The sequence below is a fragment of the Anabrus simplex genome, chromosome 11, assembly GCF_040414725.1.
Source record: "Anabrus simplex isolate iqAnaSimp1 chromosome 11, ASM4041472v1, whole genome shotgun sequence".
Lineage (NCBI taxonomy): Eukaryota > Metazoa > Arthropoda > Insecta > Orthoptera > Tettigoniidae > Anabrus > Anabrus simplex.
The window spans coordinates 87,477,932-87,497,783 of NC_090275.1; the positions used below are offsets into that span (position 1 = coordinate 87,477,932).

At 43.7% G+C, this 19,852-nt stretch overlaps 1 protein-coding gene across 1 annotated transcript in view; it reads left to right on the forward strand.

Moving 5' to 3' along the window:
- The first annotated feature begins 1,041 nt into the window (after nt 1-1,041).
- Nucleotides 1,042-19,852, forward strand: part of LOC136883498 (fatty acid synthase) — a 703,772-nt gene continuing 684,961 nt past the window's right edge. Inside the window, exon 1 of the mRNA XM_067155848.2 lies at nt 1,042-1,142. The gene's annotated coding sequence lies outside the window, so the exon portion shown is untranslated. The remainder of the gene's footprint in view (nt 1,143-19,852) is intronic.

Here is a 19,852-nt window from a genome sequence, read left to right on the forward strand (position 1 = left end):
CGGTAGGAAAAGAAGAAGACTGTCCACGGTTGGTTTTTCCCTTGGACTCAGCAAGGGATCCCGCCTCTACTGCCTCAACGGCATTTGCTTAGAGGAGAAGTGAGAAACCACGGTAAACAGCATCGAGGATGGCTGAGATGGGAATTGAACCCCCCTCTACTCAGTCGACCACCCGAGGCTGAGTGGACCCCGTTCCAGCCCTCGCACTACTTTTCAAATTTTCTGACAGAGCTGGGAATGGAACCCGGGGCTCCGGGAGTTGCAGCTAATCACGCTAACCACCACACCACTTAAGCGGTCTGTATTTATTTACCGGGCGAGTTGGCCGTGCGGTTAAAGGCGCGCGGCAGTTAGCTTGCATACAGGAGATAGTGGGTTCGAATCCCCCATGTCGGCAGCCCCTGAAGATCGTTTTCCGTGGTTTCCCATTTTCGCATGAGGCAAATGCTGGGGCTGTACCTTAATTGAGGACACGGCCGCTTCATTCCCACTCCTCGCCCATTCCTATCCCATCGTCGCCGTAAGACCTGTCTGTGTCGGTGCGACGTAAAACAAATTGTAAATAATTATTTATTTATGTATTTATTTAGGTTGATTTGAGGTCGTTCGTTGGCCTTTCCTCTCATTTTTCGATACCCTCTAAAAGTTAGTCTGCACGCGCTGGGCACATGACACTGTTTGACATGATGTTTGCCACTTAAAGAAACAGTACAGAAAAAAATCTATAAGTTGATAGAATAACATCATATCCTGTTTTAACTATTTAGTCAATGACCCTGTGTAATTTTGACCTTCGAGATGTTACGCAAGCTTTTTCAAGATTTCTTGCGCAATCTGCAGGATTTTATTCGTACAGAACAGTACAGGAAAAAATATCTATAAGCAGATTCAATGACGTCATTTCCCGTTTTTTACTATTTAGTCAATGACCTTGTGTAATTTTGACCTTTGAGATGTTATAAAAGCTTTGTTCAAGATTTCTCGCGCAATCTGCTGGATTTTATTCGTCTCATTTCCCAGTTTCTCGTTCATTTAGTGGATCGTGACTCGGGAGAAGGCAGCACTTCATCAGCACCACTGGGATCTGTCCACTCTCCTCGTGGGCTACGAAACTTGACAACCCGTCCTCCAGGATAAACAAGGTGTGTGCCATTATTACTCTTTCACAACCAGCCTTTGAGAATACTTCTGGAATGGAGGATCTTTTCAGATACTTCTGTCCACCAACATTCCCTTAATTATAGCACAACCACACTCCAATTAAATAAAGACTAGCACAAGCAAGGAAGATCTTTCTTAAGAAAAGAAATTTGTTCACTTCGAACATTGATATAGGATTAGGAAGATATTTTGAAGACTTTCGTCTGAAGCGCTTCGTTGTATTTGAGTGAAACGTCGACGATTACTAGCTCAGAAAGAAAGAGGATAGAAACTTTTAAAATGTGGTGTTACGAAAGAATGCTGAAGGTGAGATGGATAGATCGAATCACGAATGAAGAAATACTGAATCTAATTGGTGAGAGGAGAACAGTTTTGCGAAATTTGACGAGAAGAAGGGATAGAATGATAGGACACATCTTAAGACACTCAGGAATTGCTCAGTTGGTTTTTAGGGAAGTGTAGGAGGTAATAACGGTAGGGGGAGGCCAAGGTATGAATGTGACAAACTGATGAGAGTAGATGAAGGCTGTAGTAGTTATGTAGAAATGAAGATAATGTTTAGCGCAGGATAGGGTGGTATGGAATGCTGCATCAAACCAGTCTATGGACTGATGACCCAAACAACAACAATAACTGAACTATAACAATAATAATAATGATAATAATAATAATGATAATAATAATAATAATAATAATAATAATAATAATAATAATGTGACGTACCCACTCTTGCCCACATATGTGCGACAATATGTGACGTGCCGGGTCGCCTTAATTTTAATATAAATAAATACTCGCTCATTTACTTCTCCATAAACAATATCCCATGGGCGCCAGCCTTCAACCTTATGGCTTGAAGACGATAGTGGAAACATAATAATAATAATAATAATAATAATAATAATAATAATAATAATAATAATAATAATAATAGGTAATAAGACTCTAAATACTCCCAGAGGTGATATGACAGAACACTAACCATTAAGTACACACTAACTTGGAAATTAAGGATCAATAATAAGAATTTCAGAAAGTACCAATTAAAATAACTATGTATTAGGATGAAAAATGTGACGGCTTATTTACGAAAACTGAATTTGCGGAAACAAAAGAAAAATTGAATGAAATAAAATGTAATAAAATAAACTGTTACGCGGAGAATTGCAGTTATTTATGCCATTAGCTCACCATTTGTAGATTCTGTTATCTGGACATGTTCGATGTAGCAGCTGATGTTTGCTGGACCTCTCGTACAGGGATCGTCATCTCTCGTTGTAGGTACCAGTCCTATTTCTGATTCGTGCATAGCCCACTAATTGGACAATGACTTTTCTAATTTTAACACTATCTATAATACTCCTTGCATAATTTTGTGATGAGCCCTAATTCCACGATCAAAACCACCTTGAGTTACGTTCATGGAGAGATAACACTTGTATTCTTCCGCATTACAGAATTGAAACGTAACTAAATACATGTCTCCTGTTCTAGACAAGTCAAAACCGGTCTCTCGTTGACTTTATCTCTCGTCATTGAGATAACCTGGACTCAATGAGATTAATAATGAGTAGTGCCCTTCTCAGATGCGAAGTGACTAAGTTAAGACCTTCTTCTTCGATGTCAAGACGTACAGCCCTCCTCCGATGTAATGATAGAATCGACAGATAGACAGACAGATAGGTGCTCTCCATTTGCTTCCGACATGCTATTATTTCTAAGAAGAAAGAGATAGCAGGGAAGAGTGGGTGGTGACCTGTTTCCATGTCAAACATGCTACCAAGGCCAGAGTTTGTGTTAGGTATGTGATATTAAGAGTCAGGAGAAAACCACATGGGCGGAAAGAGAGTGCCTACATGTAAAACCTGACAAACTGTGATAGCACATGCAAGGATGTGGTTTCTGGATAGGTCCATAATATTATGTTTGTGTTAGTAGAGAAAAGGTATTATGCACTAGCCATGATCCGTATTCTCGCTATTTCAGTTTTCAAGGGATCAGTCCTTCTGGGCACTGCCGTGACTAGCGCGGGTCTTATCGGTGCGGAGCCATGCGTCAAGTACCACTAGGGCCCGCCGCAAAGCGCCACCTCCTTGGGGTCCCTCGTACACAGTCTCCGATCCCAGAGAATGAGTCCAAACCCGCCGGGGCGGGGGCTTCCTCGATGGGGGTGAGTCATGACGCCGGGCCTCCTTCATTTCTACCCGCGTAATGGCAACTGTGGTGGGAGGCCACAACGACGCCCCTTTACGAGGGGCGTTTGGAAAGTCCGTGCAAAAATAAAAACTACTTACGTGTATGGGGTAAACTTTTTTATTTTTCGACATAGTCTCCTTTTAGGCTTATACACTTCGTCCAACGATGTTCTAGTTTGTTCATCCCTTCCGAATAATAGGATTTGTCCAAGTCTGCAAAATATCCATTAGTGTTTGCAATCACCTCGTTTGAATAAAATCTTTGTCCCGCCAAATAGTAGTCCGAGGGAGCCAAGTCTAGAGAATAGGGGGGTGTGAAACGAGTTGGAATCCTATTTCTATTAATTTTGTGACCACAACTGCTGAGGTGTGTGCTGGTGCGTTGTCGTGATGGAAAAGGACTTCCTTGTGGGCCAATCGCGGGCGTTTTTCTTGCAGCTCGGTTTTCAAACGGTCCAATAACGTTGAATAATATGCACCTGTAAAAGTTTTACCCTTTTCCAGAGAGTCGATGAGGATTATCCCTTGCGAATCCCAACAGACAGTCGCCATAAACTTTCCGGCCGAAGGAACGGTCTTCGCCTTTTTTGGTGCAGATTCCCCCTAGATAACGCATTGTTTAGATTGTTGTTTGGCCTCAGGAGTATAGTAATGCATCCATGTTTCATCCATAGCGACGAAACGACGCTTAAAGTTCTCCGGATTCTTCTGTAGCAGCTGGAAACCATCCTTGCAACACTTTACACGATTCCGTTTTTGGTCAAGCGTGAGCAATCGCGGCACGCATCTTGCGGATAGCTTTCTCATGTCCAAATGTTTATGCAAAATATTATGCACCCGTTCAGTCGAGATGCCCACAGCACTAGCAATCTCACGCACCTTAACACTTCTGTCATCCATCACCATATCATGGATTTGATCAATGATTTCTGGATTCGTAACCTCCACAGGCCGTCCAGAACGTTCAGCGTCACTTGTGCCCATATGGCCAGTCCGAAAATGTTAAAACCACTTATAAACTGTTCTAATCGAAGGTGCAGAGTCACCATAATATTTATCAATCTTCTCTTTAGTCTCCTGAGGCGTTTTGCCTTTCATAAAGTAATGTTTAATCACCAAACGAAATTCTTTTTCGTCCATTTCTTGAAAATCACTCGACTTCCTTGATTCACACGAATGCCCCAACGCAAAGAAATAGACCAATATGGCTGAAACTTGGTGTGCCTTCATTCAAGAGATGCTACTAACTAAACATGACCTCGATACACGCCGGTGGTGCCATCTCTTGGACTTTGCATGGACTTTTCAAACCACCTTCGTATGTGTCGACGCAGACCGTGTAGTGGTGATCACCCCCACAACGGTTCCACTTCACTAAGAGCCTACACCTCTCCTGCCTCTGGCCCCACCTCAGACAGCGAAAACACTGCAAGAGCTGCTGAGGGGGACGTTTCGATCTCACCTGATTGCCGCTACCCGCTGAGGTCCTCTCCTGATTGGCTCCTTGGTCGACTGCTGTCCTGGGAGCAGTCCTGGGTTGCGATTGGGCGGCCCTCTCCTGGTGGGCCGGCGTCGTCTTCTTATTTCTTGTCCGGGGATGGCGTCTGCTTCCTGGCGGTGGTCTCTGCTCGGCGGGGGAGGAGGCCTCGTCCTGGTGGTCTTCTTCCTGGCTTGGTGATCCTTGGATAGCGGGTGGTCCCGCTGCAGCGGTGGTTTCTCCCTCTTCCTGGTTGGCGGCGGCGGCGTCTATCGTTGTTGCTTTCTCTGTCCTGAGGGGCGCACATCGATTTCTGCATCGTGAAGGCGCTAGCAGGTCGAGCCTGCGTGGCAGCCTCTGAACGCCTGGGGGCGTCCGTCTCCGTGCTGCCCTCCGCCACCCGGATCGTCTTCCTGGTCTGCGACCCGGGTAGTGGGCCTTCTCTGGGTGTCTCGGGCAGGTGTTGGACGTTCCTGGTTGGCGGCCTTGTCGGTCTACGTGAAGTACAGCAAAATCAACTTGGGTCGCACCGTCGCGATGCTCGGGAGTGGACAATCAAAGCGTCATATATCGAACTTCGAAAAGTAGGCGTTAACATGTTGTAACTGTCTCTTCTTAATATGGAGTGGGTTAAGCAATATTGCAAGCTTGATGACGTCCTTTCCAGGTAAAGGGTTAAAATTAGCATGTCGTGTCCGGTCGCCTGACCTCGGCTGCTGGAAATTTACTGCAAGCTGTAAATACGGGTGATGTTGTTAATACCTTACTCAAGAATTAGTTCGTTCAGCGTTCGTTACTTCCGTGATACAAATAAATGAGATGATAATGTAAAAGGGATGACTAAAAACCCTAAGCCTATATATAAAAATAATTTAGAATGCCTGGCACCAATTAAATATATACCTCTTTCCAATGAGTTACACAGTTTGATAATTTTGTACATGCTGTGATGTTCAAAACATCACAACAACAACAACAACAATAATAATAATGATAATAATAATAATAATAATAATAATAATAATAATAATTGTTACCGTGTTTTGGTGGTAGATAGAGGTGAAAGAAGGTGCGGGCGTGAATGGATCTCAAGCTACGAAAATATAGTGCATGTAAACAAAATTTAAAATTTAATAAGGTTATATTTTCTTTTCAAAATAAATAAGTAACAAGCATGGCAGTTACAGAGTAGCAAGTCAAAAAAAGGTAGTTACAATATTTACAGAAGTTGGGCTTCGAGCCCCGAATTCACAATGCTTGGGCAATCAGCTCAGTTTTATCCCAAACACAATTTTAACAGAGGGGCAGAAAACCCCATTCCTACCTAGGAGCCCTTGCTCCAAATTACACTGAAAAACCTCCTCGAGGCATACAACATACAATTTTTAAAAGAGCCACACGCTCTCCAATTTAAGCCTCTCCCAGGCCACAGTAAACTCCACCTTCAAGCTGTCCTCAACGGACATAACACAGGGGTAAAATACCCAATCTACTGAGGTCTATTAAACGAAAAGAATGTTAATTAAATGACCTCTAAAATAACAATTTGAGAGGAGGCGAACTTGCACTCCTAATACACTTTGTTTTTAAGACCTATTTTGGCTCTTAGGCCACTGATGCAAGGGCTAATCCCATACTACAGAGGTGACTTAAGAAAGGAACAATAGTTTTACGTTATCGAAGAATAGGTTGTGAAAAATAAGTTCACCTCAAAACAATATGAGTGGGAGCTCGAGAGGGTTAGCACTCTCTATCCCATTATGTAGCTTTACAAGAGAATAGAAGAAAAGAGTAGTTACATTTTAGGAAAAGGTTACATGATGGAAAACGCTTCGAACCCGCCGCGAGAGTTAAACTGCCGACCTAGCAAGAAAAGAAGTTATTAATAGGCCATTACCTGGTAGTAGATCGCTGCCGAGGAAAGAGGCGCTTCCCGCCTCCTGCTATGTACTTAATACACTGAAAGATGGAACAGAAGTGGCCCGGAGACCCTAAAATCAGCAGTTTAAATACTCTCGCAGAAAATTCTAGGCGTTAGGGGAAAGAAAACACCCTCCCACAAAGATTTTATTGGGTAGGACCCCGCAACAGATACAAGTTGGGGAAAGATACACCAGATTGGTCAGAAATTCATTGAAGAAATTCGTGATTGGATACATTCAAAACAAGGGGAAGAAAGGGGTAAATATTGCCAACTTAAACAATGACAGAAAGAAATTTAACAAAGAACAAACTCCTGAAATTAAATTTTCTCCAACAAAATAGTTCTTTGACTCCGCACTAGGTTGCACTATTGTTGATCTTCAGTAGTGTCCTCTAGAAGAGAAAGTTCACACTTCTTAATACAAGCAAAACAAAGGTACGTCGAAAATGACACAGTTCACAAACTCAAAAATTTCCAGGTAGTGACATCTTCTGAGAAATTTGGAAATTAAGACCGTAGATAAAGTTCAAACTTCCTCCAGAAGAGGAGTTTTAACTGGCGCAACTTTTAAATAAACGGTGTGGAGGTGTACCGCCCGGTACAGACCTCCCCCCCCAAAAGTTCCTCCAAGGGGTAACACAGAAGAACATAAACTTTTGTTTGAAAATAAGTTCCAAGTTTTGATGTTGATATTAAGATAACTTGCAGAAGTATTTGAGAAATTTCTTAATTCGGTTCCAAAATTTTGTTGTTGCAGGTGAAGTAAAGTCTTTATGTTTATAGAAGTTGAATTTCTGAAGATAAGCTTTTAATACTTAAAAGTGAAGGAAAAATTTGCAATGTCCACCAAATACTGCTGTTGAATTCCCAAGTGTAGTTATCTCTTATAGTAACTGTCCATGTAGTTAATGATGATTAAGTTGGATGGCCAGACCGGCCGTTGCAGCTTGCGTCCAACGGAGGCCGCTCGGACCCCTCAAGTACCCTGAGATACCGCTCGCCCGCACTATGAGGGGAGCAGAGGTGTTGAAACACGCCGCGCCCGCGGTGAACATATACAGGCTGCGGCCCAGTAGCAGGTCGTGCGCCGCACATCAGCCTTGGCCGGGAGGAGAGCTCCGGCTCGCCGTGCACATGTCGGCCTCGCTGGAGAGGAGGGGGCCCATCCCCCTCCCCAGTTGCTGCACGGCGCTGCGCGGCTGCGGGGGCACTGAAACATTAAAGCTAGGCGGCAGAATAGTGTTGGACCATCGTCTTCATTGAGGGTACAGGCATTATGGAGAGGTTGAGGGGCCAGCGGCGTGTAGATATCCATGGCATTAAATATTATGAAGCCACAGTGTAAGGTGGAGCAGGAGACGGGAGCGTGGTAATGGCCGTGGCAAGGACAGAATGGCAGTTTAACGGGTCGGGACAGGTTTTACAAAAATGCTTACATCGGAAACAAAATATTATAGGTAGTGCAGAATGCCTTAAAAGTGAAACTCAAAAAAAAAAAAAAAAATATATAACCTTCATATCCTTTCAAAATAATATAAAGCAAGTTAACACAGAAATTACACCGGTTTCACCTGGGACAGGTGAACTCTAAATATCCTCTCGGTGGCTGGATTACTTAACAATAAGGTAACCGGCGTAAGAAAATCGAGAATGATACAAGGCCCATGAAATCTGGGGGCAAGCTTGCCCGCGGGAACAAAATTTTTGACCATAACCTGGTCACCTACCTTCAAAGGGGTGGGTCTCCGTCCAATCATACCTTTCCCTAACCTTTTCATGAGACACTTTAAGATTGGCTTTAGCCTTCTTCCAAAGATCTTTAATGTTGTCCGGATCTATTGTCTCGGGCAGAATGTCACTCAGAGACCAGAGGTTAGAGAGCGGCGAGTTGGGAACAAACTTGAACATCAAAGAAGCTGGAGTAAACTTGTGAGATTCATGAACCGCCGAATTCAAAGCAAAAGCTAACCAATGCAGGGACGTGTCCCACCTGGAAGGATCTTCATGATGATAAGCAATGAGAGCGGACCTGAGATTACGGTTAACCCGTTCAGCCAGAGATGGTTGCGGGTAATAAGCAGAAGTAGTTACATGAGATATTGATAAGTCAAAACAGAATTTACGAAATAAATTAGATGTAAAAGCCTTAGCATTATCAGATACAATATATTGACACGGACCAAAAGAAGCAAAAATAGAATTTAAGCAGGTAATGGTGGACTGAGCGGTAGCCAGCTTAGTCGGAAATAACCAGGAAAATCTAGTAAAACCATCTACACATACAAAGATGAACTTGTTGGCATTCCCCTTTGACTGGGGGAAGGGTCCCACATAATCAATATACAGGCGTTCCATGGGGCGCGACGCTTGCTGCGAAGACAAAAGGCCTACCTTGGTGGACATGGTGGGTTTACTGAGCAAATAAGATTTACAAGCTTTTACAAGTTCACGGATTTCACCGTCCATACCTTTCCAGATGAACATTTCACGAATCTTTTCACGGGTTTTAAAGATACCCAGATGCCCTCCTAGTGGGGTCTCATGATAATACTTGAAGATCATAGGTACCAGAACAGCTGGAACGACAACTTTCATCATCTTGTCATGCCTCGAAGGGCAACATAAAACACCATTCCTCAGAACATAAGGGACAACATGTTCCCCAGAAGAAAGGGTTTCCATTATCGGAGCCAGCGTCGGATCTTCACGTTGGTATTTCTCGATATCCCTAAAAAGCATGGGAGCATCTGTTAAGATGGCATTAACACCAGATAGTATGGACTCGGAAGGTGATGAACTGTCGACCGGTTCGTGGGTCTCGACGTCGTTATGAAACATACGGCTGAGTCCATCAGCAACAACATTTTCGGTACCTCTGATATGTCTAACATCAAACTGGAAGGCGGAAATACGGATGGCCCAGCGGGCTATACGACCAGTACGACGCGGCCTACCTAAGACCCAGCTTAAGGCTTGATTATCTGTCTCCAGGTTGAATTTGACATGTTCCAAATAGAGACGGAACTTCTCTAAGGCGAATAAGACTGCCAAACCTTCGAGCTCATAGATGGAATACTTGGCTTCTTGAGCCGACAAGGTCCTAGAGGCATAGGCGATAGGTCGCCTCCCTAGTTCAGTCTCTTGAAGAAGGACTGCAGCTACAGCTGACGACGACGCGTCCGTTTGGACGATGAATTTCTTCGAGAAATCAGGCATAGCAAGTACAGGGGCATTACAGAGAGCTAATTTAAGATCTTCGAAAGCGGCTTGTTGAGAAGGTCCCCACTCGAATTTGATGCCTTTCCTACGAAGAAGGTTTAAGGGCGCCGCTCTATTAGCAAAGTTAGGAATGAACTTTCTGAAGAAATTCACCATACCAATAAACCTGGCGATGCCTTTAATGTCCTTGGGAGGTTTAAAATCACGGATGGCCTGTGTTCTAGAATGATCGACCGCTACACCATCGGGTGACACAATATGCCCTAGGAATGACATAGAGGGCTTAGCAAAGGCAACCTTAGACAACTTAACAGTTAACCCAGCCTTACGAAGGCGATCGAGAACTTCTCGCAGATGATCTAGATGTTCTTCAAAAGTCTCTGAAAATACTACGATATCATCTAAGTAGTGATATAAGTACTCGAATTTGATGTCGGAGAAGACCCTATCTAGTAGCCTAGTGAGCACAGCTGCCCCCGTGGGGAGCCCGAAAGGCACGCGGTTGTATTCGTATAAATTCCAGTCCGTGGCAAACGCTGTAAGGTGTTTAGACTCTTCGGCAAGGGGAATTTGATTATAGGCCTGATTCAAGTCCAAGATAGTGAAGAACTTGGCCTTACGAAACCATGAAAAGCAAGAATGAAGGTCGGGAAGGGGCACAGATTGCAACACCACCTTCCGATTGAGAGCCCTGTAATCAATGACAGGCCTGAAGCCTCCTTGGGGTTTCGGGACTAGAAAAATAGGCGATGAATACGCCGATTTAGAGGGCCTAATAATACCATCCTTCAACATCTGATCGATGATTTCTTTTAGAGCCTTCATTTTAGGTGGAGATAGCCTATATGGTGGAAAACGGACAGGAATCGAATCCGTGACCTCAATTTTGTATTCAATAAGGTCAGTAACACCAAGAGTATCAGAGAACACCTCGGGAAACGACTGACACAATTTACGAATACTATCAGCCTGCTCCTCAGGTAGATGTCTAAGGTCTAACAACATCTCATCCTGGGTAGGCGAAATAGATGAACATGATACAGAATTACACTTCAACAAGGGAATATTACAATTGGACGCAAATTTGAATGTGCACGACCTAGACTGGAGATCGAGCACAAGACCAGTGTGAGAAATAAAGTCCGCTCCCAGTATGATGGGGCAAGACAAGTGCTTAGCCACAAACAGTTTAATTTTCCATGTAAATTTAAAAATACGAATTTTGACCAGTACGGAACCTAGAATTTCTAATGGAGATGAATTAGCCGAAACATATTGAATAGGAGAAGAGTCATAGACAGGTAGTTTACAAACAGATTTCAATTTCGAGTACCATTCAGCCGAAATAATGGAACAAACACTGCCTGAATCTAATAGAGCTGTTATAGGCTCGTTATTTAACTCAATCTTAAGAAAAGGAACAGGTGCGGGGGTATCCGCCGCAATCCTAAGACATTCTTTAGGGCATTCAAAAGATGAATTTGAAGGCTGATCGTTCTCTGCATTTACAACCTGTTTACTAGGGGCTGAGTCTCGGGAAGATGGATTAGTCGACTCAGCCGAAGCCACTAGTCACTTTTTATTATTAGCATAGCTGGAATTTGCACCAGAAGTTGAGCAGGAGGGGGTGCTATTTGAGTTTGGGCAATTCTTGGCGATATGTGAGAAGGCCCCGCACTTAAAACAGCCTTGTGATGACCCGGCTCCATTCCTTGTCCCACTTGACTTGATCAGTGGACACTTGTCGCGCAGATGGTCAGGCGACCCGCAAGCATAACATTTACGGGGATTGACTGGTCGGCGAGGTGGAGGCCGAGTGTTACTAAAGGAAGGCGGGGGTTCTTTCGCGACACGCAAAGAATCGGCGTATCTAACTCCTTCCGCTGAAACGGCCAATGCTTCAAGTTCAGAGAAGGTTTGCGGGCACGCCGCGAAACACAAATATGACCTATAGGGAGGTGAAATTCCCTCTACAATAGCCTGTACAATCTGATCTTCAGGAAAATGAAGGGCAAACACCCTAGTATAAAACTTAATGTCCTGTATGAAATCAGCCAAGTTTTCATCCAACCTCTGTACTCGATAATAGTATTTCTGAATCAGAGATGACCTCGCGCGGGCAGGAATGAAATTTGCAAGCAAGTGTGCGTGAAAATCTTCAATAGATGACTGTTCAGCAATGGCTCTTACTATTTTATCTGAGAGAACACCAATAGCATACGGATAGATAATTTGCAAAATCTGACAAGGGGAAGGAGAAAACACAAGGGCGTGATCCTGAAATTCAACTAAAAATCTTAAAAATGAAATAACTTCACTGGTGGTGTTGACAGAAAACTTAGAGATACCTCTTAGCAACATTGCCAATGGATGAGGCAAGCTACTAAACCCGGGTGACATAGTAGGTAAAGGTTTCAATGGCAAAGAATTTAATTCAGAACGGATGTTACCCAACGATGCACGGCGTTCAGACTCGTTGTCCAATGGGGCAGAGATAGTTTGAGCAGTGGGGGTTTTCCTATTTACTTCTCCCTTAGGAGACTCTTCCTCGCTACCTACATTCACTATGGTGGGTAGATCAGATTTGGGAGGAATTTCCCCAGTTAACAATAGAGTGACTTTACTAGACAATTCAGAAATAGTTTCAAGGAGCGTATTAGCTTCCTTCCTCTGAACGTCATTCACCTTTAGAGACAACAGATCATTAACTCTATTTGAAAAGTGATATAGTCTGCCTTGCACACGCTTAATTTGATTAGGAGACGGATCATTTTCATCAAAAAAACTAACTACAGATGCTAGCCCAGTAATATTCTCGACGATCGTGGAAAGAGAGTCATCAATTTCTTTCTCTCCCAAATTGGGGATGGAAATGGGCAAATCAAGGGACTCTCTAAGCTTGTTAGTGTCTATTGCAACCGTGCCTCCAGATTGAACGTTTCTGATAGTTAACTCGTATATCAACTCCTCTTTGCGCAAATAGTTAAGGAGGAGAACATCGCGAGGGCCGGGCATGATGACAGAACGATTTTGAAAAACTCACAAATGCCAGCAACTGAGAAAATGGTTAGAGTTTGAATTAAAGCAATGTTTAACCGTCAAGAGGGGCAAAATTGAGACCCATTCAACCACGCTCTGCTACCACTTGTTACCGTGTTTTGGTGGTAGATAGAGGTGAAAGAAGGTGCGGGCGTGAATGGATCTCAAGCTACGAAAATATAGTGCATGTAAACAAAATTTAAAATTTAATAAGGTTATATTTTCTTTTCAAAATAAATAAGTAACAAGCATGGCAGTTACAGAGTAGCAAGTCAAAAAAAGGTAGTTACAATATTTACAGAAGTTGGGCTTCGAGCCCCGAATTCACAATGCTTGGGCAATCAGCTCAGTTTTATCCCAAACACAATTTTAACAGAGGGGCAGAAAACCCCATTCCTACCTAGGAGCCCTTGCTCCAAATTACACTGAAAAACCTCCTCGAGGCATACAACATACAATTTTTAAAAGAGCCACACGCTCTCCAATTTAAGCCTCTCCCAGGCCACAGTAAACTCCACCTTCAAGCTGTCCTCAACGGACATAACACAGGGGTAAAATACCCAATCTACTGAGGTCTATTAAACGAAAAGAATGTTAATTAAATGACCTCTAAAATAACAATTTGAGAGGAGGCGAACTTGCACTCCTAATACACTTTGTTTTTAAGACCTATTTTGGCTCTTAGGCCACTGATGCAAGGGCTAATCCCATACTACAGAGGTGACTTAAGAAAGGAACAATAGTTTTACGTTATCGAAGAATAGGTTGTGAAAAATAAGTTCACCTCAAAACAATATGAGTGGGAGCTCGAGAGGGTTAGCACTCTCTATCCCATTATGTAGCTTTACAAGAGAATAGAAGAAAAGAGTAGTTACATTTTAGGAAAAGGTTACATGATGGAAAACGCTTCGAACCCGCCGCGAGAGTTAAACTGCCGACCTAGCAAGAAAAGAAGTTATTAATAGGCCATTACCTGGTAGTAGATCGCTGCCGAGGAAAGAGGCGCTTCCCGCCTCCTGCTATGTACTTAATACACTGAAAGATGGAACAGAAGTGGCCCGGAGACCCTAAAATCAGCAGTTTAAATACTCTCGCAGAAAATTCTAGGCGTTAGGGGAAAGAAAACACCCTCCCACAAAGATTTTATTGGGTAGGACCCCGCAACAGATACAAGTTGGGGAAAGATACACCAGATTGGTCAGAAATTCATTGAAGAAATTCGTGATTGGATACATTCAAAACAAGGGGAAGAAAGGGGTAAATATTGCCAACTTAAACAATGACAGAAAGAAATTTAACAAAGAACAAACTCCTGAAATTAAATTTTCTCCAACAAAATAGTTCTTTGACTCCGCACTAGGTTGCACTATTGTTGATCTTCAGTAGTGTCCTCTAGAAGAGAAAGTTCACACTTCTTAATACAAGCAAAACAAAGGTACGTCGAAAATGACACAGTTCACAAACTCAAAAATTTCCAGGTAGTGACATCTTCTGAGAAATTTGGAAATTAAGACCGTAGATAAAGTTCAAACTTCCTCCAGAAGAGGAGTTTTAACTGGCGCAACTTTTAAATAAACGGTGTGGAGGTGTACCGCCCGGTACAATAATAATAATAATAATAATAATAATAATAATAATAACTAGCTGAAACCCGTCAATGGGGTAAATATTAATATTAAAGGATTTCCTTAAATACGACATTACTTGTACTTTATTCTTTTACAATTTTCTTTACATCGACGATGGGAAAAGAGATCGTTAGAGTGGTAAGGAAGCATTTGCCTGGTGTGAAAATGGGAAACCACGGGAAACCTTCTTCCGAGCTGTCAACAGTCGAGTTCGAACCCACCATCTCTCGAATGCAACCTGATAGCTACGTGACCCGAACCACGCAGCCACTTGCTCGGTGCATTCCTTGTAGCCTACAATTATTTTTTGGCACTATTGCAATTGTAAACTATCGATCTTTTGACATTACAAAATTTAACTGGCCATGGCTGAAAACTGGCTGTCACGTCTCTTGAGATTAATTGATCGTGATTCGAAATTGGAATTGGAAATTCATGCCTTTTGAAAGAAAATGGAAAATGGAAGTGTTTTATCGGATGTCGTTAAGTCAACTCGAGGGATTAAAGCACTCTGTCCAGCTTTATCTCAGCTTATTGTTTCCAAATCTAAACAGTGTTGGTACATATTTCCTAGAATTAGGCCCCAATCTGTTTCCGATTAGGAGCAGCTGATAAACGTTTTGATTTATAAGGAGCATAACCATGGTTTCAATTTTTAGAATACGAATATGTGGAGGCAAACTATTAATTCCGAGGAATTCAATAATTATGTAGGAAATTAAAATAGCTAGTTTTCATCCTCAGTATTAAACTGTTTACGGTAGTGAATGGTTTTGAATTATCGGGTATAAGCCCAATGACTTTCAGATTAATATTAAGAATGGCAACTTTCGAGAAAACAATAACATCTTTCGCAGAAGAGAACGTTTTGTTATACATTTCAATCACGATATCATCATGTGATGAAATTCTGCCTGGTAGTTCAATAATATTTGAGCCGTTACTCTCTAGTGAGCGGGTAGTCACCACTACCGATTTCTTGCAAAAAATCAGCGAATTCATTTTTTGTGGCTTTATCTGCATATTTTTATGTAAGTCATGCATTTTGGAGAAGGGTCAAAGAGGAGAGTATTTAATACAATAATACAATTATAAATAAATGTTTCGCGATAAGCATTTGGCAAAACAGACAAAACCTTTATGGAATCTTCCCCAAGAACAATAATTTTCCCACCACGAGGAATGGAATGTCGTTACCTACGATATACACTGACTGACAGAGCAAATGCAACACCAAGAAGGAGTGGTCAGAACTTTATGCCAATTGCAGGGTAGACTGACGTCACTGAGGTATGCTCATGATGTGAAATGCGCCGCTGTGCTGCGCACGTAGCGAACGAGAAATGGGACACGGCGTTGGCGAATGGCCCACTTCGTACCGTGATTTCTCAGCCGACAGTCATTGTAGAACGTGTTGTCGTGTGCCACAGGACACGTGTATAGCTAAGAATGCCAGGCCGCCGTCAACGGAGGCATTTCCAGCAGACAGACGACTTTACGAGGGGTATGGTGATCGGGCTGAGAAGGGCAGGTTGGTCGCTTCGTCAAATCGCAGCCGATACCCATAGGGATGTGTACACGGTGCAGCGCCTGTGGCGAAGATGGTTGGCGCAGGGACATGTGGCACGTGCGAGGGGTCCAGGCGCAGCCCGAGTGACGTCAGCACGCGAGGATCGGCGCATCCGCCGCCAAGCGGTGGCAGCCCCGCACGCCACGTCAACCGCCATTATTCAGCATGTGCAAGACACCCTGGCTGTTCCAATATCGACCAGAACAATTTCCCGTCGATTGGTTGAAGGAGGCCTGCACTCCCGGCGTCCGCTCAGAAGACTACCATTGACTCCACAGCATAGACGTGCACGCCTTGCATGGTGCCGGGCTAGAGCGACTTGGATGAGGGAATGGCGGAACGTCGTGTTCTCCGATGAGTCACGCTTCTGTTCTGTCAGTGATAGTCACCGCAGACGAGTGTGGCGTCGGCGTGGAGAAAGGTCAAATCCGGCAGTAACTGTGGAGCGCCCTACCGCTAGACAACGCGGCATCATGGTTTGGGGCGCTATTGCGTATGATTCCACGTCACCTCTAGTGCGTATTCAAGGCACGTTAAATGCCCACCGCTACGTGCAGCATGTGGTGCGGCCAGTGGCACTCCCGTACCTTCAGGGGCTGCCCAATGCTCTGTTTCAGCAGGATAATGCCCGCCCACACACTGCTCGCATCTCCCAACAGGCTCTACGAGGTGTACAGATGCTTCCGTGGCCAGCGTACTCTCCGGATCTGTCACCAATCGAACACGTGTGGGATCTCATTGGACGCCGTTTGCAAACTCTGCCCCAGCCTCGTACGGACGACCAACTGTGGCAAATGGTTGACAGAGAATGGAGAACCATCCCTCAGGACACCATCCGCACTCTTATTGACTCTGTACCTCGACGTGTTTCTGCGTGCATCGCCGCTCGCGGTGGTCCTACATCCTACTGAGTCGATGCCGTGCGCATTGCGTAACCTGCATATCGGTTTGAAATAAACATCAATTATTCGTCCGTGCCGTCTCTGTTTTTTCCCCAACTTTCATCCCTTTCGAACCACTCCTCCTTGGTGTTGCATTGTCACTGTCAGTCAGTGTAGTTCAGAGGACGATTCATACACATAAATGAATGACTATTTGCCAGTAGCGTAGCCAGGATTCCATTTTTTTAGGGGGAGGGGCGGGGATTAAGGTAGTTTTTCATCCAGAATTTTATTTTGATTGTGGTACAGACTACCTAAAAAGGAAATGAGTGACCTTGGATCAAAGTAGGAGTGGTGGACTCGTGCGGATTCCGGAAGCAATAATATGATGCATTATATATAAAATGCTTAATGAAAGTGTATTCGTTAAAACTTCTGGTGTATCTAGACTCCTTGGACGACAACGCTCCCCCCCCCCTGCCAACCTCTGTTATTCCCATCCCAACATAACGGCAGCATTTCATATATTCCGAGTACAAATGAAATCAATGCAAAAATATATAGTTTGATTAAAGATGCAATATTCTGGTTTAGAGGTAATTTTCTTATAATAATGGTCATGTGATAAACCATAAAGAAGTGATATTTTATACAAATAATACGACAAAGTAATACACAGAAACAACACATATATAGAAAGTAAGAGGTATGGGTATAGATATTTTGTTTGTTGATAAAGAAAAATACACGTCACAACATATGCTAGGTAGGGTTTACCTTGTACTATTAGTTTCCGTCGCAAACCTGGGATACATCATATAGTAGCATAAAGTTACAGCTTTGTGACGCTAATAGTCGAATGTACAATTTTTATTAAAGTGCCAGAAACCAACTACATGTAGATATTGCCATTTCAACACCGTTTTAAGGGCCACCGACTCAAGCCGGGATTTGAACCTGCGAACTCTGACTCAGAAGGACAGCGACTCAACCAACTGAGCCACATGAAAAAGCGTCGTTTGCGGTTATTGTTATAAATAGATGCTGTTAGTATTTTTACAAAAGTTTTATGAGGAGCATTTATTAAGGCGTACGTTTTTCCAACTGTCCTAAATGCACGAGACCGGACGTAAGAATTAGCTGGAAGTTAAAGAGCCTTGCAGGAATGTCACTTCCTTCTCTGTTTACTTTTCCAAACCAAACTCCATAGTGTAACAGCCCCGAAGGGCTATCGCCTACCAAGCGGCCGCTGTTCAGCCCGAAGGCTTGCAGATTACGAGGTGTCGTGTGGTCAGCACGACGAATCCTCTCCGCCGTTATTCTTGGCTTTCTAGACCGGAGCCGCCATCTCACCGTCAGATAGCTCCTCAATTATAAGCACGTGGGCTGAGTGTACCTCGAACCAGCGCTCAGATCCAGGTAAAAATCCGTGACCTGGCCGGGACTCGAACCCGGGGCCTCCGGTGAGAGGCAGGCACGCTACCCCTACACTGCGGGGCCGGCTGTTTACTTTTAGGTCTCCTTATTTTAGAATTTGACTTGAGGCATCCTGCATTCGATTCCCGTCACTGCAAAGTTAAAAAGACATGGGATGGGCCTTGTTTATGGGTGCAATAGTGTTGCCCAACTATCTCCCGTAATCGAAATATCTACGACCTGGAAGGTAGTCACCTTCACGGGACGTAGCACCAAAGTGGTTCCTTTTTTTTAAGAAGACAAATTAAATGAAGATTCTACTTCATCACAAACGAAGAACAATATTATCAATTTTACGAACAGTTTCAATAGTGTAGCCGGTATATGTTAAGAGCACAGAAGCTATGATTTCGATTGATGGATATAATTACATGGTAACAATCAAAACCATCAATATCTACTGGCCGTGCGTTTAGGGGCGCTTAGTTGTGAGCTTACATCCGAGAGATAGTGGTTTCAAACCCCACTGTCGGCAGCCCTAAATATGGTTTTCTGTAGTTTCCCATATTCACACCAGGCAAATGCTGGGGCTGTAGGCCTACCTTAATTAAGGCCTCGGCCGCTTCCTGCCCACTTCTAGCCCTTTCCTTTCCCATCGTCACCATAAGACCTACGGTGCGACGTAAAGCAAATTCTAAATGAAATGAAAACCTACAACCTGTTTTCTAGTTAGTGACCGGGTCAGAAATGGAATGAATGAAGCCCCCATCTTGCGGCGTGGATAGGAATTGGGGCGGCTGCCGAAGCCTGTCGCACTCCTCTGGGGTAGTGATTAATGACTGGCAGATGAAATGAAATTATAGGGGAGAGTGTTGCTGGAATGAAAGATGACAGTGAAACTGGAGTACCCGGAGAAAAACCTGTCCCGCCTCCGCATTGTACAGGACAAATCTTACATGGAGTGGCCGGGATTTGAACCACGGAACCCAGCGGAGAGAGGCTGACGCGCTGCCACCTGAGCAACGGACGCTTCAAAGCAAATTCTAAATAAAGAATTAAAAAGTCTTTTTACAACCCCTTCCAAGGAAAAGTTGTATCCACTACTGGCCTGGACTTATACCCCACCCACGGAAATTAACTTGTGGGTACGCCACTGCATCCACGCACCATTTAAGATACAGGGTAAGCTCGAAGAATGGTTGGATACTCAAGATACACCACCATAAATGATGCAGTTATGGCTCAAAACTACTAAAGAATGGTAAGGGACGGGATCTCGTGTCTTAAGTAGAATCCGAATCAATAGAACGTGACTTCCTATTTTAAAAGTGTTTCATACATC